The sequence below is a fragment of the Dryobates pubescens genome, chromosome 11 (assembly GCF_014839835.1).
Source record: "Dryobates pubescens isolate bDryPub1 chromosome 11, bDryPub1.pri, whole genome shotgun sequence".
NCBI lineage: Eukaryota > Metazoa > Chordata > Aves > Piciformes > Picidae > Dryobates > Dryobates pubescens.
The window spans coordinates 30,244,836-30,271,683 of NC_071622.1; the positions used below are offsets into that span (position 1 = coordinate 30,244,836).

Below are 26,848 nucleotides of genomic sequence, written 5' to 3' on the forward strand. Positions count from 1 at the left end.
TGTCAATCCATGTACAACTCCACGAGGAGAGATTCCTTTCACAAACTCTCATAAAAAGGATAGATAGACTAGTTTTGACCTCTCTAGAAATATTTGACAGTTGAGCTTGTTGCAAGGATAAAATACCTAGAAGAGAAAAGAAAAAAAAAGCCAAAACTTGTCTTTCCCCCCTCTTAAGCATTAGACTCCTTGAATGCAACATCCATTCATAGCTGAGTTCTTGCATTATAATTTAACTGCTTTTTATTTTCCTTTTGAGCCACAAATGCAGGAGCTGTACACTATTTTCATCCCATATTATGCAGGCCATTGTGAAAAAGCTGCTCAGAGTAATGGCCCCATTTCCAGGTGATGCATATGCCAAGGTACAGAGATCATTTATTCTTCTTAAAAATTAAATGAGGGTAGGATTAAAAATGTTATGTTTTGCCTATATGAGCAATATTCCTCTAATCAAACATTCCAAATATATTGCCTTGTTGTACCTTCTCTGTAATACAAATTGTCCAAGGGAAACCATATGGCAGCACACCAAAAGCACATAATCATCCCTCTTACCTGGGTTATCACTTGCAAAGCACCAGTAAACCAAGGACGGGGCAGAATAAAACCAGTTTGGCCCTGGGGGTACTTCTGAACGAAGCATTCAGTTGCTTTCTTATGCATGGAAAAATTATTAAACAACTTCTTTAGTGAATGTGTGGAAACCTTTGCTTCTCTTTAGCAGGCATCTGTATGGTACATATAATTCCCTACATATGGATGCAGAGTGAAAAGGGTCTGTTCTACGAAGAGCTGAGGCTAAGGCCAAGCCCCCTGGTCATGGTGTCCCATGCATGATGCTTCCTGGCTGTTGGACTGAGAAGATAAATTAAGAAACAACCAGATTTGAGTCATCTCTGAGGTAACTCATTCCAATGTGCAAAAAAGCCACAAAACAAAACCAACAACTATCTTAATGTATAGGTCTTAAGATTAATACTCTAAATAGCAGTGCACAAAGAGCCCTACAGCTTTTAAGAGGTAGTCAAGCTTGGGTAAGGACAGGAGGCTGGTGGGATGAAGATTATTATTGTTCTATAGGCCAGGTGGTGTGCTTGCTGAAACTCTCTAAGTCATGCCTTGGCTGCTTAGACATGAAATGCAGATATGGAATTGCTTTTTAGTATCATAGAGGTTTAGATAACTTTTGTTTACTCTCTTGTGTATCTATGTGTACATATGTATGTGTGCATGCATTTGTTTCTACAGAAGCTCAAACTTCCTTTAACCTGACCAACAGCTGCCTGTGCTGAGACTCAGCAATTCAGTACTCAAATCGTGGAGGAGAAGAACAGAGTGAATCAGTGAATCAGGACTGTCAATATTCCACCTCCAGGAAGGCATCAGATTAGCACAAAACCACAAGCAAAGGCTCTGTCCTGGGGACTGCATTTCATACTTAGGGGCATCAGGGAGTGAAGGGTGTCTCCAGCCAAGCTGCACAGTGTCACTGCAGAGGAGCCCAGGATCTAATCTGGGGGAGAATTGCAACACATGCCTTACCCCTTGGTAAGGCATCCCACAGGATGATGTGGACAGTCCGGGCCCTCTCTAAAAGCAGCCTGGGAGAGAAGAGCTCTGGAAAGTCACCTGAAAAAGAGGTTGGTGACCCAGCTGTTTGGTCTACCTCTCCACCTTGGGTGCCCAATTTGGCTATTTGCATTAAGACACTTTCAGGGCAGACTCAGCAACCTTTCTTGGGAAGATAAGGCCTGGTCACATATGTCTGCTAGACAAGAGCTGTTTGGAGGAGGTAAGTAGACAATTCAATTTGCACAAGATGCCATGGTCTGTAAAGCGAGCCTAAGGCTCACCATCCTGTTTTACATTTGTAAATGTTACAGTCTGAAATGTCATTTTCATATTTAATGCATGTGCCTCCCGTTTCTTGCTCTGATTTTGTTCCTGATTCAGCTTGTGATCCAAGTTAAGACACATCTGCTTACCATTGGACTAGAAATGCCATGACTTTGAGTGTTCCATTTCTATGTGTCATCAGGATTCTTATTATTATTACTACTACTTCTTTTGGGGGATATTCTTCTGCTCTGCTTATTTCTGTTAAGTGGTGGAATATGGTTGAAAGCAAAGCATGACAATGCCTGTGATGGCAGTCTTTTCCAGACTTTTTCTGAGCATCCCTCATGGCTGCCTGCGGCTGGGATTGGTGAGCTTTCCTGCTAGGAACAGAGTTGTGCAGCCACCCCACGTCATCTCACTGCCTATTTTCAGGCTGTGTGCTGTGCCCTCTTGGGTCAAAGCGAAAATGGGAAAGGATCCCAAGCCAAAGTGTGTGGAAGATGACTCACTGGATTATTTTCTGCATTTCAAATATAACCCTTGCATTCTTGCCAATGTATCAATACAGTCAGGACCTCCCTCCTGCAGCAAGCCTCATGTATTTTTATTTGTGCACACTACGTAATGTTTCTGCCAATACATTTACCTTTTTTTTTTTTTTTTTTTTCTTTTCTTTTCCCCCCCTTCTTCTTTCTTTGTTTTTTATTCCCAAACAGGCACAGAAAGACCAAAACTGCAACCCACCCAATGCAATTCCTGTAAACACAAGATACTAAGGGTTCAACTAGTGACATCTTTGCATGATTCTCCCCAGTTCAGGGACTTGCAGAAACTGGTCAAAATGGCTCTGTGGCACTGGGCAGCCCATGACCTGTCTGTCTTTGAGGAAGGAAAAAGAGCTCAGCTAAGGTATGCTCTTACACAGAGAGAGGGCAAATGGATGACAAAAGCAATGCAAGCAGGGCTGGGAAGAAAAGGATCCTTACTCTTCTCCCTTGTATGCTAGCAATGCTCTACTCAGCCCAGCCCAGCTCTGAGCTACGTGTCCTGCTGTCTGTTTTGGGAGGGAAGAAGGGAATGGGCTCAGATTGGGAAGGGCTGAACCGAAGCTGTTGTTACTAGGAAAATGTGAATGCAGAGCTCATGGTGAGGAAATGAGGTTGATGTCCCAATGGGAAACTTCATCATCAAAGCACCTCATCCCAGGGATCATGTTATTCTCAGAAAGTGGGGCATAAATACTGAGTTAATTGTGGTCAGAACCTGTAGCAATAACCTGTTTATGGGTAAACTCTAGTCCTAGTCTAGAAGAGCTGTAATTGTACCCTGCCATCTAAATTTGCTGCTTTATTAAGATTACATTCTCGAATGAAGAAAAAGAAGTGAGTTAGTTTGATATGTTTATTGCTCTTTGTCAGGATGGCAATATTTTTTTCTGCTTTGGAAATAGATGTTCCTGCTTATGTGGCTATATATTTATCCTTTCTTTTAGCTTTTTCATTACTGTTCCCTTTAATCATTTAATGAGGAGCATTCAGGTTCCTGATGATTTAGAATTATGACTCACAGAGACACTGGCAATATCTTTGCTGGAGTAACGTTGATCCTCTAAGTTTAAGACTTTAAATTCAAACCACATGTTTTTGCCACTAACTCTGAAGACAGCCCCTAGAGTTGTGTGACTGTCACTAGAATATAAACCATAACTACCCTGCAAACAAAAGCCACAGTATTTAAATTGTGGTTACGGTCCGCAGAAGTGACTATTTTAATCATTGCTCTGGTTTGCTCGGGAGATCTGCTCCCTCTGCACATTCCAAATATCTCTGCAGATTTTTATAGACTGAAGGGAGATTTTACTGCTTTCCACTTCTCTTAGCCCCACGGAGGCCAGCCAACGTGGGGCGAGTGAGCCAGATTTGTTCCAGACTCGCACACCAGCAGGAGTGTGAGCTGAATTCCCGCGGCAGGACCTGTCAAGCGGATGATGTGCCCGCCAGGACGAGCAGTCACACTTCCATGCCCCCGGAGAGCTCACAGGGTGCAGGGCAGTGGGGGGAAGAAAACCAAAACCACAGTGTTTTTCCTATAAACCAGATGGTTTGGGGCAGGGGGGGAATAATCCCTGAAAGGCCTCTCGGGCTGGAAAGGTTTTTTGGAGAGCAGCTACCTGGATGCCACACCACTCCAGGGAAAGGGGCTCTGAGTAAAGGAAAAAAAATATTTTAAAATGACATTAGATGTAGAACTAGGAAATTGAAAGTAAGAGGATGGAAAACTCTCAATGGGATTTTCTTTTCCTGATGGGTTTGAGAAGGTACTTCAGTTCCATTAACATCTCCATTATACAACCCCTTTCTTACAGCCTTCTGGTCTGCACTTCATCCTCTTTAAACTCCTCTAAACTTGATCACTGCTTTCCCCATGATTCTCAGCCCTTTTTAGATCAAATCCCATTTAGAGAGTGGCTGCTTTAATTCACTATCTGCATTTCTGAAATGCAATATATGTATTTTGTTCTTGTGAAAATCTCCTATTACAGTATTGAGAATGCTCCTCTGATACATGTGTTTTCAAAGCAAATGTTGGTAGGAGAGGACCTAATTCATGTGAGATGGTTTTATTAGGCGTCTCCTAACAAATACCAGAGTATGTAAATGAAATATAACTGTACATACATATTCATCAGTCTGTTCTTGGAATTAAATGTGAGCTCTGTGACATTTGGTTTTAAGGAATGACTAATTAACATGTGTGCAGGATGTTCTCATCTTCCTTCTTTCGAGTCCCAGAGTCAGGGAAAAGCAGACAAAACATATTTCCACTCTTTCTATCATAGTTTGCAAAGCAAAACACTGCTTATGGCAGCCAAGAACTTCTCAGGCTTTTTGGTACCTGTTGGGTGCTGACATGAGGCCTCTTCTTGAGAGTTTATTGTTGTTAAATGTCATCTCCTCTGTGCTGGGGCCAGGATGACATTAAAAGAAAATCAGTTTTGCATCTGACCTGTTGCATCAACATGTCTCAGATCACGGTAAAGAGCAGGACAGCTTCTGGAGTACAGCCACTGCTTCTGGTGATTTACCTCCACAGTGGGATGCTATAAAACCGGGCTGAGCCCTAAGCTGCTCCCCATCCCTACCATCCCAGAGACCCAGCTCTCTAAGAAAACCCGGGCTGGATCCTGCAGGGATGTTTGGGGTTTGGCTGCCTCAACACCATGCTCAGGAACACTGGGCTTAACTGTACTGCCAGTGAAAACCCAGAGCAAACCCCACTTTTGTTTCCAGCAGGGCTGGCTGAAGTCGCTTTTGTGCAAGAGCAACGTGTGTGCAGAGCACGCACTTTTTGAGGGAGCAAAAAAGTAATTTAAAACCCCCCACCATAATGTCTTTCTGAGGGTGCTGGGGGAGGGCAGGCACACCACGCTGCCTCGTCTGAACGCCCTGGAGAAGTTGACCAGAACAAATCTCAGCAGGAACACACAAACCTCTATTATACCTTTTAAAAAGCTCCCCATTGAATTCAACCAGGCAGATGGGAAGGGCCCTTTTATTTCCTTTTTCTTTCTTCGCCTGAGTTCATTCTCTCCCTTTGGGGGAGCCAAGTTCAAAGAGATGCCAAATGCATCAAAACCTTCCCAATAAAGTCCCTTTCACTTCCCGGCAGAGCAGGGACGGGCTGGGAGCGTGCTGGGAGCGCTGTGTCTGCCGGTGACTTTCAGGACTGTGTGTGGCAAATTGTGTGCACAGCTCCCACAACAATACCCTGAATTGGACGTCTAATTCCCTGGAAATTAAATCCTTCAGCTGGTCAGGGAAAACAGGAGCCAAAGAGATTAAACAGTGCAGCACGGAGAATCTTTGGAAGTTGATTGGGAGGGGTTCTTGCGGTTTGCTGTGTTGTTTTTTGGTTTTATTTTTGCAGAGGGGTAGCAAAGCAGTGGTTTAGCATTGCTTCCATTTCTATTTTAATCTGAACCATGCATCCCTCCATTTCCCTCCCAACAGTCCTCGATCCTCACTGCCAAGGGGCAAGAATTACTTGTTCAGCTCTGTACTAATCACCCAACAGGTGAGCTCTGTCCCAGCAAGCACAGACCCAGTTCAGGGTGCAGAATGCATTTTTGTGGCTGTGAGGTGAGCAAAGGAAGATACTGTGGAGGCAAACCCCCTCCTCATAGTTCCAGGCATCCCACATTCAAGCTCCCATCCCTGCTAGAGCCTGCAGCAATTAGCATCTCCCAGGCACTACACTGGCTGATGCAGCCTTTGCTCAGTCCTGGGTTATTTATCCCACTGCAAACTCGGCTGAGGTTGGAGCCATTTGGGTGCCAGGAAGGCCAGAAATGGGGCTGAGACATTCTCATTGGTTTTTTGCTGTCGGTCTATTAAATATGAGGAAGTCCAGCAGTGGATGCTCTGGTGCAGCACAGCGAGTAGCTGGATGCTGGATAAAAGAACAGCCTCTGCTCCTTAGGAAGCGATCTCTCCCCGCAGGGCTGCTTTTTAACTGCTACAAGTCAAAACTTAGCAGGCCTAGCAGTGACAATTTTTTTTTCCCCTTAAAAAAAAAAAAATTTAAAAAGCTTTTTCCTATGTATTTTTACTGACAAAAGCCTGAAGCTTCCTTTATATGCTTTATTTTCTTTCTCCTCTGAAACGGTCGTTAGACAAAAGCAGTTTTGCTGCTGGTTAATCAAGAGAGTGATGTGGCCCTGCATTTTAATCCTAAACCAATTAGCAGGATTTGACATCATGCCATTAGACTGCTTGAAACAAAAATCAAGGACAGCGTAATACAGCTAGAAAAGAACAATAACCATCAGCGCTGCCCTGTCAAAGGGGAAGGAAGAAATTTGGCTGCGTGTGTAATTTCCAAGCAATCCCCTTTCCCTCAAACCTGTGCATTCAAAGGAGGGAGCTAAATAATAATGAGAGGGGGAAAAAATGTTGAATCTCTAATCACATTACCCTAAACTGCACCAGGTTTAAAAGCAGGAATTGCTGTTCTTGCTCCTCAGTCAGCTGGTATTTGCAAATCCTGAGCTCTGGTTTCTGATTTCTTTAGCGGGTGTTTTGTGCCTCGCTTTGCAGGCAGGTCGCAGGCACACCAGGAACGGCAGCAGACGTGCAGACATACAGAAAGGAGCCCTGACATGAACACATCAGCATCCCTAAGAGACAACTTCCCAGGCACGTAAATATTTGCTTTCTCCAAACCACCCAAAGATAATTAAGGAACAAAAAACTCCTTTTAGCAACTGTACTTTTTGCTGGCAGAATTGCACCTTACTGCTGATCCCACAGCGGCCGTGCAGCCCAAGCCGGTGGCAGGGGCTGGAGCCAGGCTGGCAAGCGTTAGCCCAGCCACGGCTGCAGCCTGCAGGCAGAAATAAGTCTGGCAAAGATGTGTGGTGAGAACAAAAACGCAGGCAGGCCCCGGGGTGCAGTATTGGAGGGATGAATGCCTAAAGCACACCGGGGACTCCACGCCTTGCTGCGCGCTCGAGGCTGGCAGCGGAGAGTTGGAGCAGGAGTGAAACCCAGCATCTCGTAAAGCAGCATATGGATAGAGTGCAAGCGGCTGGGGGTTTATGTCCTGTGCAATATTTTTATTGATATTTATTTTGATTTAATTTGGCTAATGTGCAGGAAAAATGAAAATGCGCCACGCTCCTCAACATCTGATGAGGAGCTGAATGCGTTTTAAATTTAGTATTCCCACATAGGCAACGATCTTTAAGGTCTGCCCAGCAACTGTGCTGGAAAATCATGAGTCACTCCATGTAAATCATGGGATGACCCTTGGAGCAGCAGATTATTTCTAAGATGCTGAACTGTTTCTGGAGCATTACAGTTTCTAATCTTTCTACTTCAATCTTAGTTTTCCTTTTAATGAAAGCAGAGTTCCCCACACCTAGAAATCACTTTCAAATAGTGGGAGTTTAAAATAAAATTAATAAATATCATGAGATTGATGATAAAATGGTGAAAGATGGCAATGGTCCTTGTCGCTGCTTTGAGAGAAGAGAAGCTGAAACACAGCAAGAAGGGTGAGGAGTGATGGTCACTAACAGTAGCATGCAGTTGGAGATTGGGGTGCAAATCTCTGCCAAACACTTCCAGGGCAAACTTGGGCAAGCAACATAAATCTTCCTCTCTCATAGCTGCCATCTGCAATATGTATGGGATAAAAAGAGACCATTACCTCCACAGGTTTCTGTAGAAATAAATGTTTTAAACTGGTGAGGGGCAGCAGCAATGGCAGAGCCATGCACAGTCTGGAGAGGAACAAAAACTAATTCCCTAGAGATGTTAAGAGCAGATGAATCCTCTGCCTTACTGCTGAAGCAGTACTCCTCAAGCTTACAAACAATTTTAGGGGAATAAATTGGTGAGAGGAAGTTAGAGTGGGTAAGAAGAACGGGGACCAAGAGGTAGCTGGGGTATCCCAACAAACTCTGTTTGCCATCCCCCTAAGTCTGCCTCTCACTGCAAAATCAGGATTTTACTGTCCTGGTTCCCTTGCCTGTTAATAAAGGAACAAAAACTGCATTTGCCTCCTCAAGGGTGTTGTGAGACAAAGTTGGTAAGTGTTGAAAAGAAACCCAAACTGGAGGAGAAAGACGGCTTTGTTGCCTTGGGACACAGACCACAACAGACCTCACTCAAATTTTGCTGTAACATCTCTTGAATGAAAACGTGTTCACCCCCAAAAAATCCCATCAGACATGTCCTGACTTGAAATGGCTGCCAGGGTAGTGAAAGGAGCTGCAGATTACAGATCCTCAGGGCTCTTGTGGCAGCAAAATGTTTGTCCCGTGGATTTGGGCTGGATCCAATGAATCCAAAAAGTGCTCAGAGTGACTGTTTAACTTATACTGTAGGAGAAAAGAAAAGAGCCAAACAAACAAAACAAAGAAGGACCAAAACAAGAAACAGCAAGAAAAGCCCTTTATATTAAAATAATAATAATATTGAGACACTGGCCAGGAATAATGGATTCAGAGGGTCAAAGGCTAAATTGCAGCCTGAATCTTGAACCGAATTAGAAAGTAAACAAAGGAAAATTGAATTCAACTGGTCAGACCCTGTTAAACTAGGCTTGAGGCTTAAAAAGGAAAAAATGCCTTCCAAGGAGAACAGTAGCACCAAACTTGGAGAGAGTACTTAAGGTATCATAAAAATTATAAAGGATTATTGATTCCATATTTATTTCTCCTACCCTGTATCTCACTGAGACGTACAAAAGTAAAATCCATATTTGTGGGATTTTAAGCTTTACTTGATATCACAGTGCAGGTTTTGTGATTCAGCCTCTGAAGGAATATAATGATCTTTTTAAATAGGAATAATTTTGTTTAAAGCTGTTCTAATCTAAATAAAATCTAAAAACACTAGGAAAAAAAAGAATCTCTAAACCTAGACTGGGATAAAATTATCCCAAAAGGAAGCAGAGTAAAGAGTGCACCCACGGTCTGGTAAAATGGAAGAATTAATTACTGCAAATAATGAAAGGAATGGCGGCTTTAACAGAATGGTGGGTTTTCCTGCTCTATTCTGGGCAAGCAAATATATCAAAATATAGCAAAAATATTGGAGATGGTAACAGGATGCAGAGAAAACACTGCAACTGCCTGCTGTTTTCCAGGTGCATATTATATATACAAAGCCAGGGGTTTTATCCTTAGTGAAAAAGAAGGCTTGGCTCTTGGAGATCTTTGGGTTTGTTAGTTTGTTTGTTTGATTTCTAGCCTCAGAAAACAAAACCTTTATGTTTGTTTGTTTGGTTTGGTTTGTTTTTTAATGATTTGTCCTTTTTTTTTTTTTTTTTTCCAGATACAAAATCCTTAGGCTTGCATTAATTTGATGTGCATCCATCTTAATTCAAGTTGATCCATTTCAGTCTTGGCAGCACACTGATAGCAAATGGGAACGAAACGACATTCGACAAACTCCGCCGCACCAGCAAAAGCAGGGACCAGACAGGAAACCTGGGGTCATCTCCTGGAATCAGCTCCTGGGCTGCAGCTCTGTCCTTGTATGTATATTATTTTATTTTATTTTTTCATAGCCAAGCGGTTATCATCTTAATTGTATCTGTAATTTCAAGGGTGCATTATCATTCTAATGGATGATGAGCACTCAACAGTCACAAGGAACATTAATTAAAAAATAAGTTCTCCTGTCCTAGCAGGGAGAGTGTTCCCTAATCCCCATTATGGAAATTGGTTAAGCCAAGAGAATATTTCCTTTATAGTTTCAGCTCTTCAGAAAGCCTTTGATGTCCTAAGCCAAAGCAACTACCCATCAGGAACTGAGAGATGTACTTTGGTTCCCCGTGCCAGCTTTTTACTTATGTCTGTCATTTCATTTTCCCCATAATATGGGGTAAAGTCTTCGCCAACATCTTCATTTTCATTCATTAGTGAAATCATGGTAATAAAACCACTTTGCACTTAGCTCTCTCCTAGGCACTTTGGAGGTTTCTGTTACTGTGGTGTGGATATATATCGAGAGCCCTCCATCCAAGAATGACCAGTCAGTAAAGTTTCTGAATATAAAAAAGGTCAAAGCACTACAGGACTCTATTATTATCACTTAAAATTCTGAGAGGCATTAAAATTATGAGGTTAGGAAAGGTGTAAAATGTAACTGGCTGCCTTGGTATCGCTGGGGCTGTCAGTGAGCTCTACCCTGGGCTCAGCACTCACTCTTCTCACTTGTTCTTGCTTTTTTTCCCTTCAAACAAGAGGTCATTTAGTGCTGTGCCAGAAGGTGCTTTACACATCCACTGTTATGCTGTCCTCCACAGCTTTAATCTGTATAGGTAAGATGCGTCCCTAAATAGTTTGAAAGGCAAAAAAAATAAGCACACACAAAAATGCTGCAGCTTCTGTGTTTTCTAGGAAGGGGGGGGGTGGGCGGGGAATGTCCTGAGGAGCTCACTTTATTAATATGAGATGGCAAATATTTTTTCCTGTTTATTAAATCATATGAAAGGTTAATTATGGTTAGCGACTGTGGGTAGAAAACAATTCTTGGAAGATGCTTTTGTAACAACAGGTTGGCAGTATGCAGAAGCCATCTGCTTCCCGCAAATGTTAAGGTACAATCTCAAACTTGTGAGGTTAAAAATTACAGATTGCAGAGTAGTTTGGTAGAAGGAAAATCCATGTTGTGTTGATGTAAAGTTGCTCAGTCTCCTTGACACACAGCCTGGAAGGAGTGCCAAGTTCCCTAAAGGACAATGTTTGGCTGGAGAGGACCCTCGCTCGGGGTATTCTGTACTCACACTGGCTGTCTGCTGAGCTAATTAAGCTGGTTTTGTGCTGCAGTTGATTTTATTTTATTTTTTTAATACAGAGATTTGTTTCAAATTCTGACCCATAAAGAGGAATGGGTTGTGGATAAAATATTCTGCTTTCAAGCACAGAATTCAGCTCCTCCATGAAAGAGAATAAACCAGTGACACAAACATCAAGGTGCCACGCTCCTGCAATTTGTTACTTCAATCTGCAATGTTCAGACTCAGCTGTGACTGCGAACTCATCATGGTAAGGACTATCTGTTTGAAAAGGAAGAGCTATCACCCTCATTTTGTAGAGTGTGTTGGGGGGGGGGGGTGGAATATAATAAAAAAGAAGTGATTTGTCCAAGAGCACACAGGGAGGTTGTGGCTAATGGAATTAAACCCGGATTTTTCAGATCACAGTGATGTGCCAGAACCACAAAACCATTCTTCCTCTCTGTGGGTCAGCTACTGTAAAGTCAGCATTTGGGCTGGGCTTTCCAACGTGTTCATCTCATCCAAGGATCCAGTTTAATTCTGCTGAATTTTCCACTTCCATGCAAAACATCTTCCAGTTTATTCTTCCCCTCTACAGGTAACGTTGCCCCACTTTTACCTCCTTCCTGACAGTGAAACACAGGTTGAACCACCTGAGAGTAGGAATGGGGAACTGGCATCACCAGGTCTGCCCCCTTCACTTTTCAACCAAATAGAACTTTATTTTCTTTTCTGAATCCTGATCTGGAGTGATATCATGCAACCTTTAGCCCCTTTCCTGTCCTCCTGAATTATTTACAAACCCTCTCCATGCTCATCCCCAGGAGCCATCTGCTGAAAGGCTGCTGTTTAGAAAGAGCCCATTTCCAAAAGGTGCAGGTAATGGAGACATGGAGTTGTTTACTATGCAGTAAAATGATCCAGGGCCTCATTTCTAGTGTCTCTACCCTAGCAATGTTGTCAAGGCTATGCATGTGTACAGAGGTCTCCCCTCCAACACTGCCCCGTGTTTTTTAATAGACACTTTCCAGTCAGACAACTTCTTTTTAAAGAACCTGGTAAAGTGGTTTTATCTTCTGCCTTTGCACAGAGATGGTGATCCACTCCATTATTGACACCTCCAGCCAAGAACAGCAAGCTGATGTTAAAAGCCCTGCAGATGGAGGAGAAAGGGGCTGACCCCTTGGGCAACACTGCAGAACACTTTGCCATTAGCTCCCATCCTCCCTGGTGCCCAGAGCAGCACTGGCCCAGGATTGTTAGCAGCAGGACCTACACTAGTCTGTATCATCCCTTTCTGCTGCCATCAGTGCTGGGGGCTCTTTGTATGCACAGTCTTGAGCACAGGGTTTCTGTTAGGCTGAAGTCCATGGGGTCTTCTATTTCTAGGCTGAAACCACTGATGGGGAAGAAGGAGCCAGCTGTATTCATCTGCCTGTCATTTTGTCAACAGGCCTGGACCCTTCTTTCTCTTCTCCCTACTCTGATCTCTTCACGGAAATTTAAGATGTTATGGGCAGTACCAGCAATGCTTTTATCAGGCTTCCAGGAGCACCCTGCAAGAGTTGGCTGCACACAAGGACAGAAGCACACAGAAATTAGGGATGAGATTTTTCAGTCCCACCAAAGGGATTTGGATGCCCAGCATCCATTAAAATGAGTAGCAATTTCTGTCCCACCCTAAATGGCCAGAGCCCAAATTGCTCCATGAGATGTAAACCATCTTGGTTAATGCATGGACACTTAAGCCCTCAGCATCTGACTTCATTTATGTTCTGTTTCCAGCAAACTTGGTTGATCATGTCCAACAAAACACTCATACAGCCTCCCATCCCCGCACCCATTACCCACTCCCCAACAGCTCGTTGAGCCGTTGCTTGCCAGCTCCTCTATCAGGGGAAGGTGATGAAGGTAGCTAATTTGTTTGCAAGTTGGTGAATGATGGAAAAGGTTCCTCGTCCATCATAATAAAGGCTCTCAAAAGAAAGGAGACAAATGGTCCTTCCTCTCGTTTCGCCTGCACTAGGCAGGGACATTTGAAACTGAGGGAAAGTTCAGCATAGCCATATGTAGGGAGGGATGTGCACAAATCACATCTGCTGCTAATTGGATCCAGAAATCTAATTGGTCCCTCATGGTTGGCCAGTGTTAAATATAGGGTCAGTGCAGTGGTAATGGGGGGTCCACGAGGGCTTGATCTGCTCAACTGGGCAGCCCAGTGGCAGGGGGCTGTGCTGGCACTGTAGTCTGGGCCATGCCAGGGTGTTGCTGTCCAGAGTCAGGGGTGCAGAGCAGCTTGGGCTGCTTTAGCTTCTGCTGACCTGGCAAGGGGGTTAAGCCACTCTGACAATTGGCATGGGTCGCTCATGGAGCAGACTGGGCATCCAGAGCCCTGCCCAACTCAAGGGGAGATGAGGACATAAAATAACATAAAATTAATACAAAATAACTGCAGGTGGGTGCTCTGCTTAATGCCTCATCCAGAAAGCATCCCTACATCAAAGCACTGAGAAGCATCTCTTAAAGTGCCAGAAGCAGGATGTTTTCCCCACATCCCCTTCATGCTCAAAGTCATTGCAACCTTCTAGTCTATGTTAAGGACTACTGGCCTCTTTTGAACCCTTTTTAGGACCATTACCACACCATCCACGCATGAGCCAAAACAGCCACCCTGGACTTGAATGCTCCCAAAGTACACAGAACCAGGGGGCCTGGGAAAGTGGAGAGAAAAACCTCAAAGTTTGGTCTCAGGTCCATTTTAGTCCCAGAGATGGCTCTGAGTCTTCTTATATTATGCAAATTTCCTCAGCCAACCCTAATTTTAATAAAGTTGATTAATCATTGTGCTGTAGACAAGGACAGTTATTCCCTGACTTATGCTATGGCGTATATTGAAGCTGTATCCTTAAATGAATTACTGCAGGGATCATTAAATTTTGACTTAAATTGGACATAGTAAGCTCATTTAGAAAAATAAAAAGCTTAGCAAGTTATATATAAACTAGAGGAAGAATGAATCTCCTCAAACTGTCTCCTGTCTCCTTTTCAAGTGGGAACCTAAAGGGCAGATTTGCAAAGAGGAGTTTTAATTTGCAGGGCAAGTTTTCAGGAGGGCACTTTGAAACTGCATTTGTGTAAATTCTAATTGACTTATGGGCTCAAAATTTGGTGCTTTATCCTCAGACAGCTCAACTGGTCCCCAGATTTGGGGTTGACAGTAGAAATATTGCTCCCCAGGTTAAAAGCTGCCACCCTGTCCTTGCATGGTGCCACGGGGCTTGATTGGAAGTGGGTTTTGCTCCATGAACAGGTAAGACTTGCTTTGGGGGGAAACAGGGTAAATTGGAAGGGCTGGATGGCAGCACATGTCCACCACTTTCATGGTAGCATTAGATGGAGCTGTGCCCGGCACTGTGAGAACTGGGAGGCAGCAGAGACCCATAGGCAATGTTTTTATGGGATTATGCTAAAAATTGACATTCAATACCCCACTACTGCTGATGGCTTTAGGGTCTGAGTATTTATTCACTGAGGGTTTTTAGAGGGAGGATGGAGATGTTTAGCTTATGTCTTGTCTTCTGCCTTGCAAGCATTTGAAAACAATCCAGTGTCTATTCACTTTATTCCCTGTGGTGAAACTGCTGACCTCACTTCTCAGTGCTGAGAATAATCCCAGGAACATCATGGGCCCTTGTTGCACCAGGCAATGGGTAGAAAGAATTTTTTCAAACCCCTATCCCATGTGCTGCTACTTGAGATTGCCATCCCTGACAGCCGAGCTAGGCAGACCATAAGCAGCTCAACTTGGGGTTGCAGGGCAGCAGATACAACACTATTGAGTCCCTGAAGGAGGAATAGTGCCCTGGAAAACCCCAGAACCATAGCAACATTGAATATTCATTTATTAGATAAAAGAGGACTTCACCTCTGCGTATGGACTGTAGAATGATTTGGGTTGGAAGGGACCTCTCAAGGTCATCAAGTCCCATCCCCACCCCTGCAGTAAGCAGGGACATCTTCAAATAAATCAAGCTACTCATCAGAGTCCCATAGAATCTGACCTGCAATCCACCTCCTCTCTGGGCAACCTGTGCCAGTGTTTCACCTCCCTCATCAAAAATTTCTTCTTTAGATCTAGTTTTAATATGGAGATGTGTTTTCAGCAAAGGGGAAGGACTGTAAGCAAAAATAAGGTGATAAAGTAGAGGGTTTTGAGTAGTAATATTCAGATCCATCTTGACATCCAACTTGTACATTCAAGTCACACTTTTCCATCCCACCTTAGACATCCCAGTCACACCATCCCAGGGGTAGGGGGGAACTCTGGAGGGTAAAGGGATTGAAGCTGCATCAGCTAGCCCTCCACTTACAGTGTGTCTCTGTATTGTAATTAAAAAACCTTAATTAATTTTTCACTTCATGTCAAAATGTCTTTCAGTGTGACTCTCGGTGATGGACACATCTCTTGGGAAAGGGGGCATTTTGCAAGAGAGAGGAGAAATACTTTTTAAAAATCAGCATTAAGCAGCAAACTCTGAAGAGCTGCATTTTAGTGCCCCTTTGTGCAGCATTGCATGGTCATAGCAAAATCAAGCTGTTGCTTGAGGAGATTTCAAAGGTACTACTACTAAACAAACAAAAGCAAACTGTGCTATCCTTTGGATCTTTAGTAACACACAATATATGCAGAACCAGTGTGTCCATACCCCCAGAAAAACAAAGGGAAACCACAGAATCACAGAAACATTCAGGTTGGAAAAGACCCTCAGGATCACCAAGTCCAACCGAGAGCCCTACTCTACAAGGTTCACCACTAAAGCATATCCCCAAGCACCACATCCAAACCATCTTCAAAGACAGCCAGGGTTGGTGACTCAACGACATCCCTGGGCAGCACATTCCAATGCATGACCACTCTTGCTGTGAAATGTTTTTTTTTTCCCTAATGTCCAGTCCAAACCTACCCAGTCATAGCTTAAGGACATTCCTTCTTGTTCTGTCACTAATTACCTAAGAGAAATAATGTGAACCTTTAACATGTCTTGCTTTGTGCTTTCTGGTGAAGGGCTCAGCAGCCAGAGGAGGTTCATACCTTCCTACCTAACCCCGAAGTGGTTTTTCTCCTATTCCATCGCCATCTCGTGGTTTCCTGCAAAAACTGCTGTCGCTGCAGAACGCCTCGCACCAGCAGCTCCTGGTTGCACCACGGCACCTACTAAGAGCTCATATCCGCTGGAGATGAGCTACACAGGTAATTGCAATCAACACTGCCCAGCCATAACAGGGGTGCTGGGGAGGGGGAGATGCGGGCGGTTCAGTCACGGTTTGTGCGCTCATGGGGCTCAGAGTTGCCTTTCTCAGTGCTGTCTGTGTGTGGATGAATGGACATGTGCTCTCCCCCGTGTTACAGGGGCTTGGGAGCGCTGGAGAGCATTACCCAACAGATTCGGCTTTTGCAAGTGAAAAGGCGAGTATGGGCTGGACTAGGAGCCAAGTCCCCTCTAAATCACAGAATCCCAGACTGGTAGGGGTTGAGAGGGACCTCTGGAGACCATCTAGTCCAACCCCACTGTTAAAGAAAGTCACACAACAGGTTGCTCAGGATCACAATGTCCAGACAAGTTTGGAATCTCTCCAGAGAAGGAGACTCTGCAATTTCTCTGGGCAGCTTCCTCCAGGACTCTGTTACTCTCATAGGAAAGTTTTTCTTCGTGTTCGGATTGGACTTGTTGTGGTCTAATGATGAAAGACATCAGGGCTGTTATTTAGAGTAGGATATATGTCATGCTTTTGTGTATGAGGATCTATAGGAAAGATAGCAACAGTCTTTTTAACAGGGCCTGTTGTGACAGGACAAGGGGTGATGGTGTTCAGCTAAAAGCAGGGTGGTTCAGACTGGGTAGGAGGAAAGTGTTTTGTACATTGAAGGTGGTGAGACACTGTCACAGGTTGCCCAGAAAGGTGGTAGAAGTCCCATCCTGGGAACATTCCAGGTCAGATTGGATAGGGCTCTGAGCAACCTGATCTAGTCAAAGATGTCACTGACAGGGGGTTGGACTAGATGAGCTTTAAAGCTCCCTTCCAACCCAAACTGTTACTTGATTCTTTGACCTTCTTGCAATTACAGCACCTTTTCTGGCTGGAGCAGCAGTGTGCTGGGGGTGAAGGATGACCTGCAGAAATTATCATTGGGATGAAAATGACAGGTCCAAGCACACCTGCAACAGATTTCCAGTCCAGCTTGCTCTGTGGTTCTGGACAAAATTTCCCTGCCATGGTTTCATCCTGCTGGAAATGGAGTATGTCTTTGCAGGAGGCTGCATATGTGCCCCTGGTTTTCCTCAGTAAGGCAAGGGAATGTTGAAACTCAGCCGGCATTTGGGAAATTACCCCCCTCTAATACAATCCAGACCTGTGGAAACCCTCCAGGTCTCAAAAGCCCTCATCGGCCCAATCAGGACTTTGATGACAGAAAGCAGAATAAAAGTGAACAGGAAGAAAGCAAGTTTAAACAGCCCCAGCTGTTTGAGCTGCCCCAGAAAAAGCCAAGAAACCATGGAAATTGCCATATTATGGTGAATGGCACCAGGTATCTCTGTAGCTGTGTGTCTACAATCACGAGCACTGTGGACAAGGGAGAACAATACCTAAACCAGTGAGCAGTTTTGCTGGTGAGTCCTAATGATGGTAATGTTTTGATCAGTTTGGGGGCTTTCTGATGATAGCTGTGCCATTTTCCTGGGAAAAGTGTCACTGAACACATTGGCTGGTAGCTTCCCACTTCATATCTCCAGGGTACATTGGCTTTGCTGCCTATCCCCATCCCTCCTGGATCTTCTCCACACCACCTGTTTACAGTCATTCAGATCAAAATTCAGTCCTGTCCCTCCTTGTCACCCCTCACCCTGCTAAGCTTCAAACTAAACTTTCTTTCTCTCCTGACATGGTGCTATGGGCTTTGTGCTACTTCCCTTCAGCCCAAGGAACATCAGGAACAAAGCACTGCAGAGGTCATTTGGGCAGGCTGATGAGTGGGGTGTTGCTACTGCATTTGGGACTTACTGTTAGGACAGAGCAAAAGCCATTTTAATAATGGCAGGGTTCTGTGGGTATGAGGAGGACAACCCACAGCAGGACCTGGAGAGGAAGGAGGAATGTTTGGCACCTGGCACCTATGGAGGTAGCTAATTGACATTATTAGGCATTTTAAAGCATTTTCAAGAGGCAGTTCCCAGCTTACATTTCACTTCACCATGGAGTAAGTTTAGGAACAAATGAGAAAGTTGTTAATTTGGCTCTCACTGAAATGAATGGCTTCCTTTATACCAGAAAAATTTTCTCAGAAATGTGGAGATTTAATTAATCCCTTGCTGGAAATAATGTACAGTATTCCCCTAATCTCTAATGCAGGATATCAATGCTAATGCTCAGCATAAAGAACAAGGCTTGTTAAACCTACAGCTGGAAACACAACCATGACCCCAGTGGTCTGGTGTGAGCAGCTCTGCTGTCTGCTGACCAGCCTCAGCACCCTCAGCTGCTGGGGTAGATGAAATATATTCTGCTGGGTGTACTGTATTGCTGTGCTGTAGCAGCTGTATGAGTCCCAGCTTTCCTATTCTCCATCTCAGTCCTAGCCATGTAGCCAGTCCAGCTCTTGGTACCGTGTTACCTATTGAAGTGGAGCAAAGCCATGTGAGAAGAACAAGTCCTTCCACGCATTGATGGGAAATGGATTCCTGTGGTCTTCCTTTAATTCAGCCTTGCCATAAAACCTGCAGAGAAGACTTCAGGCATGGCCTCCCACCTCCCAGCACATCCCTGGAAAGCAGGTGCCCACATCAAGCTGCTGGAGCTGCTTGGAGGGGAATGAGGCAGCTCTTAGGTGTGTTTGAGCAGGGTGGTTGGTGCATGTGCGCTCAGACAGTTTGCCCTGTAAGAGGATCTCGTGGTTTTTCTAGAGCAATTACCTGAGGTGCATGAGCCTGTGTCTTTTGGGCTGTTTTGGTAGCATTGAGCATTCCTGGTGTAACCCATTCTGGCACCCCTCAAATTCCTGCTGCTAGCTCTCTCATCAGCTCTCACACACACATTGGCATCCTGCTGCTGAGCTCTGTCCCAGCCCCATCAATTCCACTCTTTATCCTCACCTCCTGGAAACAACTCTTCTTCCTCACCCTTTGCCCTAGGCTATAGATAAAGGGCTACAAGTGTCAAAGATCTACCATTGGCTCCCACAGACTGGAAGGACCTTAGCTGTTCATTTCAGGGTGGATTTTTAAGAGATGAACAGCACAGGCTCAGCAGTGGGACAGTTCAAATTTTGTCATTGAGCCTGAGTGTGATTTCTTTCCCCCAGGAAGATGCAACATGGGAGAGGTTGGGACAGGTTGGTGCTCCTGGGTGTCCTTTGGTTTGTCTTATCTTAATTTGCATTTTTGTAGGTGAGATGTGAAACACTCAACACTTGAAAGAAAAATACATCAGTTTCAGTGCAGAACATCAAGACGTGTTCTAGGTCATTACACACAGAATCCAACTGGAAAGGATCAGAGGAAAAGGGTCTATTTTGGGTTGATATCTACTAATTGCTCCAAACAAATGAGCAATACATCTGAGAAGTAATTTTTTTTTTCAGGTTTCCATCTGGTACAAGTCTTGTAGGTGCCATAGCTTCAGAATAATTTCAAGGCTGTACTTTTCACTGAAGACTCCAAAGTTGGAATCAACCAATGAGTGAAAGAATGCAGATTTGCTTTTGTGTCACTCATGTCCATTCAGAAAACTACTGAAGCAACACGTCTGAGGGCTGTGAACACCTACACTCGGTAACACTGGATGTGGTGAGGTTTGTGGCTGATGCAGAATCCCCTTTGCAGAGCTTTCATAAGGAAACAAAAATGTAGCAAGGGATCAATCCCCTGGTCCTAATTTTTCTTCTAACTCTATTGTTAAGTGACCTTCCTCTGCAAGCCTCAGCTCACCTAGGGAGAAGGTTTGTCCTGGTAGTACAGATCTGGGACCTCCAGATCTGGGCCTCTGAATCTGGTATGTTGAGATTGTGCATCCTGCAACCCAGTGGCTTCCTCTTTGCAGCTCTTCTCAAAGTGAGGTGAACTGTGTGTTACCTACACCTCACCTTTCTAGGTCTTTGTCTTCTGAAGACCTAGTAAAGACCTTAAAGACAATTTTGAAGGGATAGAGGGAGGAACATAAAATAGACAAGCTCAGAAAGGAGTTGAGCGTTCCCCAGGGTTTCACCCAGTTTTGAGAGGTACAAAGTTGCACGTCCAGGGCACAGCCTGACCCCATCCCCATACATAGCACCTTTGCAGCCCTCAGTGCATTGCAGACAGTGACATGGCAAGTAATGTCAATAGGACACTCCTGCTTTTGCAGAACATTTTGAAATCTGTACTTTTATGCCAAGGAAAGACTGAAGGAAAGGAAACTGAAAGAACAAAACAAGGAATAAAAGAATGAATGGGGACAAAATGGAAAAATTAAAAAGAAAGAAAGAAAGATTAAAGGGGCCCAACTCAAAGAGATGTTTCCTTTTTATGACCTGTGAAGTTGCACCAAGGTGAGAGTTCCCTTTGCCTCAAAATCCGGTCTGCAGAGATAATAAAATGTCACAGTGGGGAAGGGGAAGGGCGGGGGGGAGATGGAGAATTGGAAAGGAGTCAGAATTGCAGGCTGTATTTACCATTACTTGAGCCCTACAGAAGGGTGAGAATCTTTCTATGCTGCACCCCAGGAGTGTGGCAGTACTTAAAGTTTACAAATCTCCACCTCTCCTCAATGATAGATGGACGAGTACAGATTTGCAGGCTGCTTCCTTCAGAGCCCAGTGGTGATTCTGAGGTGAATTTCCCAGCTTTTTGTGAAGCCGAGGTTTCACATTGCTCATGAGCGAGTTCCACCCACTGAACCATAGTGTCATGGACCTGTGGAAAGGAGTGGGAGCAGAACAGGAGACTTCAGAGCTGTTGCTTTTTAGACGCCGGTTACTGCAGGGTGTTCTGTGCATCATCCCGATTTGGGCTTGTTTTTGTACGAAAGCAATTGGCTGGCAAGATTGCTGTAAGTATTCCTAGTAGAGCTGTGTTGAGGAAAAAAAAAAATCTCTTTCTTTTCATGGAAAATTTTGACTTTATAGCTCAAAACTTGAAAATTTTAGTCGAAAATTGAGGGAGCCTTCCTTCCCTGATGTGGCTTCTTGTTTTCCAACAAAAATAGAATGGCATAGATGAAAACAGAAACCTTCTGTCTTCACACATCAGAAAAGTTTCTTTACAGTTCAAATAACTGGTAGTCTCTAGCCTGGCCTCTCTGCCAGCTTCTCTATTGTTTTCCAGGAGGCAGTAGAAGTTGTACAGAGCTGAAAAAAAGGTCCGTGCTTAGCCACATCTGCTTCTGAGCATGGACAAGGTTGCATATATGCATATATGTCTCCAGCCATGAGCACATACTCATGGCTATTGAAAAATAAAATTCTGATCATAGAATCATAGAATATTTTGGATGGGAAAGGACCTTTAAAGGTCATCTAGTCAAACTCCCCTGCCATGAGTAGGGACATCTGCAACTAGATTGGATTCCTTAGCGGCTCATCAAACCTGACCTTGAATATTTCTAGGGATAGGGAATGTACCACCTCCAAAAGCAACCTGGGCCTGCGTTTCACTACCCTCAGTATAAATAGTTTCTTCCCTATTTCCCTTTTTTAGTTTAAAACCATCACCTCTTGTCTTATGGCTACAGGCTTCATCATTCTACAGGCCTTTGTTCCCATGTTGTGGTCAGTAATAAACCAGTTTTTGATGAGAAGGTGTTTTTTACATTGAGAAATATGTAACTATAAGCTCTTCAGCACTCTCTTGTTGAAAGCTCTGGTCAGGAGTGGTGATGTGGATGGTGGCAGCTGAGTTCAGCTGGGGTGGTTCTGCTCGCCATTGGCACCCCTTAGACCTGAAGTCCCCTTGCTTAACCAGCCATTTGCATTTCTCTAGGAGGTTTTGGGGCTGGAAATAGGGACGGTGCAGAGATTGCATCAGGAAGCTCACCCTGTCTTCAGGGCAGAAGAACTGATGGATTTGGTACAAGGGCCTGATGCTGCAAAGGGCCTCACACTCACTCAGATACCTGAGCCATGTGCAGAGTGAGGATGCTAAAGAGGCACCATGCAGCAGCCACCCACCTTCTGGTAGTGCCATGACCACCCATGCATGCTGCCACCATGGGCAACGCACCTCCAGTGACCTTCAGAGAAAGAAATACATTTGCAGGGAATAAACTGTTCCCCACATATCCTATCTCTGGCTAAAGTCTAGCCTGTTAAATTAAACCCATTTTGTTGAGGGTTTTTAATGCTGCTTGCCCATATGCAGAATTATGTCTTTAAAGATTAAAAAAATCCAATATAAACAAAATAAATCCAGGGAGCTGAATGCATGAATCATTATTTTAGTACATATTGTCCATTCTAATCTGCAGTCCAATTGTGAAGTCATTCAAAATGCTGCTTCTCAGTAATTAGCAGGAATCTAACTCAGAGCCAATTTCTGATTAAATGTGCTTAAAATCAATAAAACATCATGAGTGATTAGAGTCACGTGTGATTAGCCCTGTCGAACAAAGCAGAATAAGTTATGGCCTCACTTTAACTTGTCAAAAAACAGAACTGGGGGTGGGAATGAAGAGGAACAGCTGATATTTCTATAAAGGGTTTTTCCAGTTCTCTGCCTTTCTCTTTGCTCCTTTAGAAAAGTGAAAGGATTGGTTTGTTGTCTGAAAATTACAGGCTGAAGGGGAAAGTTTGAGGCGGCTTTGGCTTCTCCTGTGGGTTTGTTTAAGGATATGCTGGGAACAGCAGTTTTTAATCCTCAGTCTCAGCTGCGGGAGGGTTACCTGCTTTTCCTGGGGTTACCTTTTCTACAGCTCTGTCCTGAGTATTTGCAGAAGAAAATAGCTGTAAGATTTCAATTTATTTGATTTTTAATCTGGAAGAGGCACAAAACTCTTTTCTCCTTCCCTGTAAGAGTGAGCAGTGCAGTGTCTTATCCCCTACCAGTAATAGAAACAAAGAGAAGCAACAATTCAAAACCAGGTGTGGATTGGAAAGCATTAGAAGGTAAAGGTGGTGGTGAGGTGCACAACTCATTAGGGCAACTCACAACACTTCTGCCCTGTGGTCTTCTGGACACACACCACCATTTCTTTCATCTCTCTGGGGTCCAGCATGAGGTGCTGCCAGTGGAAAGTGGCTTTTTGGGCAGGTGGCTTCAGGCAGCATCCCCCTTCCCCATGGCAGCTTGGGGCTGGGGGGGACGCATGGTGGCACCCAGCTGTGGGGGAGACGGCTGCGATCTCACGTTGGGTGCGTGGGGGCTGCGTGGGGTGGGAGAGCTTCTCTGGAGCTTGGCGCCTGGCAGGGCTTGCCAGCAAAGCTTCCTTTGACGTCAGGAGATGGAGAACAACACTCATTTATAGCTGCAGCTTCTTCACATACAGCTGTGTGACCACATCCCTGCTGTCTGGACCCTCGGGGGAAAATCCAGTTGCATTGCTTAGTGCTGCCTATCTCAGTAAGCAGGACAAGAACCTCATATCCACAATGTGCACATGGTGGTGGGTGAAGAGGTGTTGGCTTGGGAGGCATTGTACCAAGTGTATTTCCACTGGCAGACTCCATTTAATGATATTTTTTGTGGCGTATTTGAGAGGACATTGTTTTTTCCAAGAGAATAGCCACATGCTTGTTTCCTGCTCTCAGCAAGGCTCTGGCCTTCCACTCAGGAAAGCTCAGGAATTTTTGGCAAAATCAGATGATTTTATAATTTTTCTTTAATCTTGACATGTTGCCTTCTGCAGAAATAACTTTTATGTGGAGCTGCTTGGGACCTCTTACTCCCAGGAGAGTTCTCATTTGTCTGTCCCCTGGGATAAGGATCTTGTCACTCTATGTCATGTCTAGGAGACGCAGTGAGCCATCAGGGAGGGCTGTATTTAACCTGGGCAAAAGATCTGGAGGCACAGTGAACCTTCCACTCTGGTGAGACCACATCTGGAGCATTGTGTCCAGCTCTGGAGTCCTCAGCATAGGAGAGACATGGATCCATTGAAATGGGTCCAGAGGAGGCCACAAAAATGATCCAAGGGTAGAATCCCTCTGCAGTAAGGACTGGCTGAGATAGTTGCAGTTGCTCAGCCTGGAGAGGAGAAAGCTCTAGGGAGACCTTCAGGACTCAAAGGGGCTGATCAGAAAGATGAGGACAGACATTTTACCAGGCCTTTTGAGACAGGATAAGGAGTGATGGTTTTAAACTAAGAGAGGGAGATTTATACAAGACAGAAGAAATTTTTGTGCTGAGGGTGACAAAGCACTGGCCCAGGTTGCCCAGAGAGGTGGTAGACCCCCCAACCCTGGAAACATTCAAGGTCAGGTTGGACAGGGCTCTGAGCAACCTGATCTAGTTAAAGATGTCCCTGCTCATCACAGAGGAGTTGGACTAGATGACCTTTGAAGGTGCCTTCCAACCAAAATCACTCTATGATTCTTCTACGAGATCATGCTATGAGCAACCCCACCATCTCCAAGTACCCAAGCTGAGCTTTGGGTTGGAGTTCCTTCCAAATTAAAAGGTCTTGCTAGCAAGAAAGGCAAAGAACATTCATGAAATGGTGTTCCTGAGTAAAAATTAGCAGTTCAGTGTCAGTGAGGGTAGGTTATGAATCATAATGTGCCATCAGTTGGTCAGCACTAGCAACATGAAGATGCCACTTCTCACTGAAAGGCAGCTTGCACTGGTGGAGACAATGCATCTGGTTTGCCCTACATAAATGTCCTCTCTTGTATAGGTTTTCTCTCTGCTGTTCTTTCTAGCTGCTGTCTTTAACAATAAAAACAGTTCAGAAACAGAGGAGCAGATCCTCAGCAGATGTCCATGGTGGTAGCTGGGTCACCCCCAAATTACACCAGCTGAGGCCCAGGGTCTGCAGTGCTCTAAGAGATAAATCACCCTGCACTGACCTCCTGGATCCAACAGGAATGTGGAACCATCTGCACTAATCCACAGTGCCATGACACAGGAGGAGATGTGCTGCTCGAGCTAGTTGGAGCCAGAACCATCCAACACAGGGTGCTGGCTGGCTCTCTGCACCTCTGGAAATAAAACCCCGAGCTGAATGTGAGAATTCCATAAATCAGCTAATTATTGTACCCCCTGTGCATAGTTTGGTGTCTGAGTTGGGACTTCTTGCTTTTCTCCAAAGCAGCTGGAGATGGGATGTTGAACATGGTGTGTTATTGCTCCTAATGGTATTAAAGAAAAACATCTCAAGTGCTGGTTGGCATGTTTTGATTATATGTGAGGGTAAAATGAGTGCCAGATTTCGAGTGGGGAAGACTTTTTCCTGCAGATCTTATTAACAGGAGCTGTTGGGGGAGCAAAGTAGGGAAGAGTGGTGAGGCATTGGGGCTGGGGGAGCACTGGATAAGAGCTTCCTCTTAGAATTCATTTGATATTTTTACTGAATGAATCCCTGATACAGAAGACCAGAGCCCTTGGTGGTTCCTCTTCTCTCTTCCTTTGGTGTTACTATTTGTGGCTTTATTTATTTGTACTAAGAGCCTTAAGCTCGTTACAGCATTTTTGCGAAGTGTTTCTGTGGCTTGTGTTGAGTGAGTGTGTGCAGAGCAGTTGTTCCTTGGACCCTTTTGGATTAATGTTTGTCATATGATTGCCTGTGATTTCATGACCTCTGCGGCTGAAGTGAGCCCTGTGGGGTTTTTTTATGTATGTGCAATTTAGCTTTTAATTAAGGCCTTGTTATCCAGGGAGTTGCAGCTCGGTTGGTTTGCATGCCCCAAGGTTCTCCTGGCTTGATACTGGAGTAAGGTAGTCCATATTTGGAAATACTCAGCTCGTTTCTCTTGTTTCAGTTTCCCAAGCTGTTTGAATTAATCTTCAGTCTTCTTTTCCAATGTTTACTGAAGAACAGCAGTTTTTTTTAACACTCCCTTTTATCACACAGCAGGATCAGCCGAGCTCAGACAATGCGTATTCATGGTAGGGTCTGTTGCTCATTTAGCAGTCTGCAAACTAGTAACAAAGTACAGATGCATTGAGGAAGATCCTTCCTCCACAGATGAACCCTGGACCAGGATGCAGCAAGGAGTTGTGTCATGCAGTTCACAGCAGGCACATCACACAGGCCAGAGAAGTTCCACTGGCTGTTCTTAGGACTACTCACCCCTAAGAGGTTTTATGCACATTGGACACCCCTGTAGCTTGCCAGGTTGGCACAATTAATTCAGCTGGGTTTGTCTTTTATTTATCTTCATTTTCCCTCATTTTCTGACTAACATGGTTCATAAGATTTAGGTTGGACATAAGGAGGAATTTCTTTACAATGAGAGTGGTAAAATACTGGTAGAGGTTGCCCAGGGTTGTGGTTGAGGCCACATCCCTACAGACGTTCAAGATCAGACTTGATGTGGCCCTGGGCAGCCTGATCTAGTTGGAAGTGTCCCATGCTGACTGCAGGGGGGTCGGACAAGCTGACCTTTGAGGGTCCCTTCCCACCCAATGTAGACTGTGAATCTGTGATCAGGTCCTCGTGTTCAGTTCTTAAGATCCATATTACACATGGACATGAGGTCTGCCTTTTTGCAGGAAAGTGAATGGTTTCTGCTGCCGTGGGGGTTTGGTGC

At 44.5% G+C, this 26,848-nt stretch overlaps 1 long non-coding RNA gene across 1 annotated transcript; it reads left to right on the plus strand.

The window, feature by feature from the left end:
- Positions 1-9,698: 9,698 nt before the first annotated feature.
- On the plus strand, positions 9,699-16,335 carry LOC128897565 (uncharacterized). The gene is made up of 4 exons (XR_008462453.1): positions 9,699-9,885; positions 11,211-11,401; positions 14,371-14,443; positions 16,199-16,335. It is a non-coding gene; the product is annotated as an uncharacterized LOC128897565 (long non-coding RNA).
- The last annotated feature ends 10,513 nt before the right edge of the window (positions 16,336-26,848 follow it).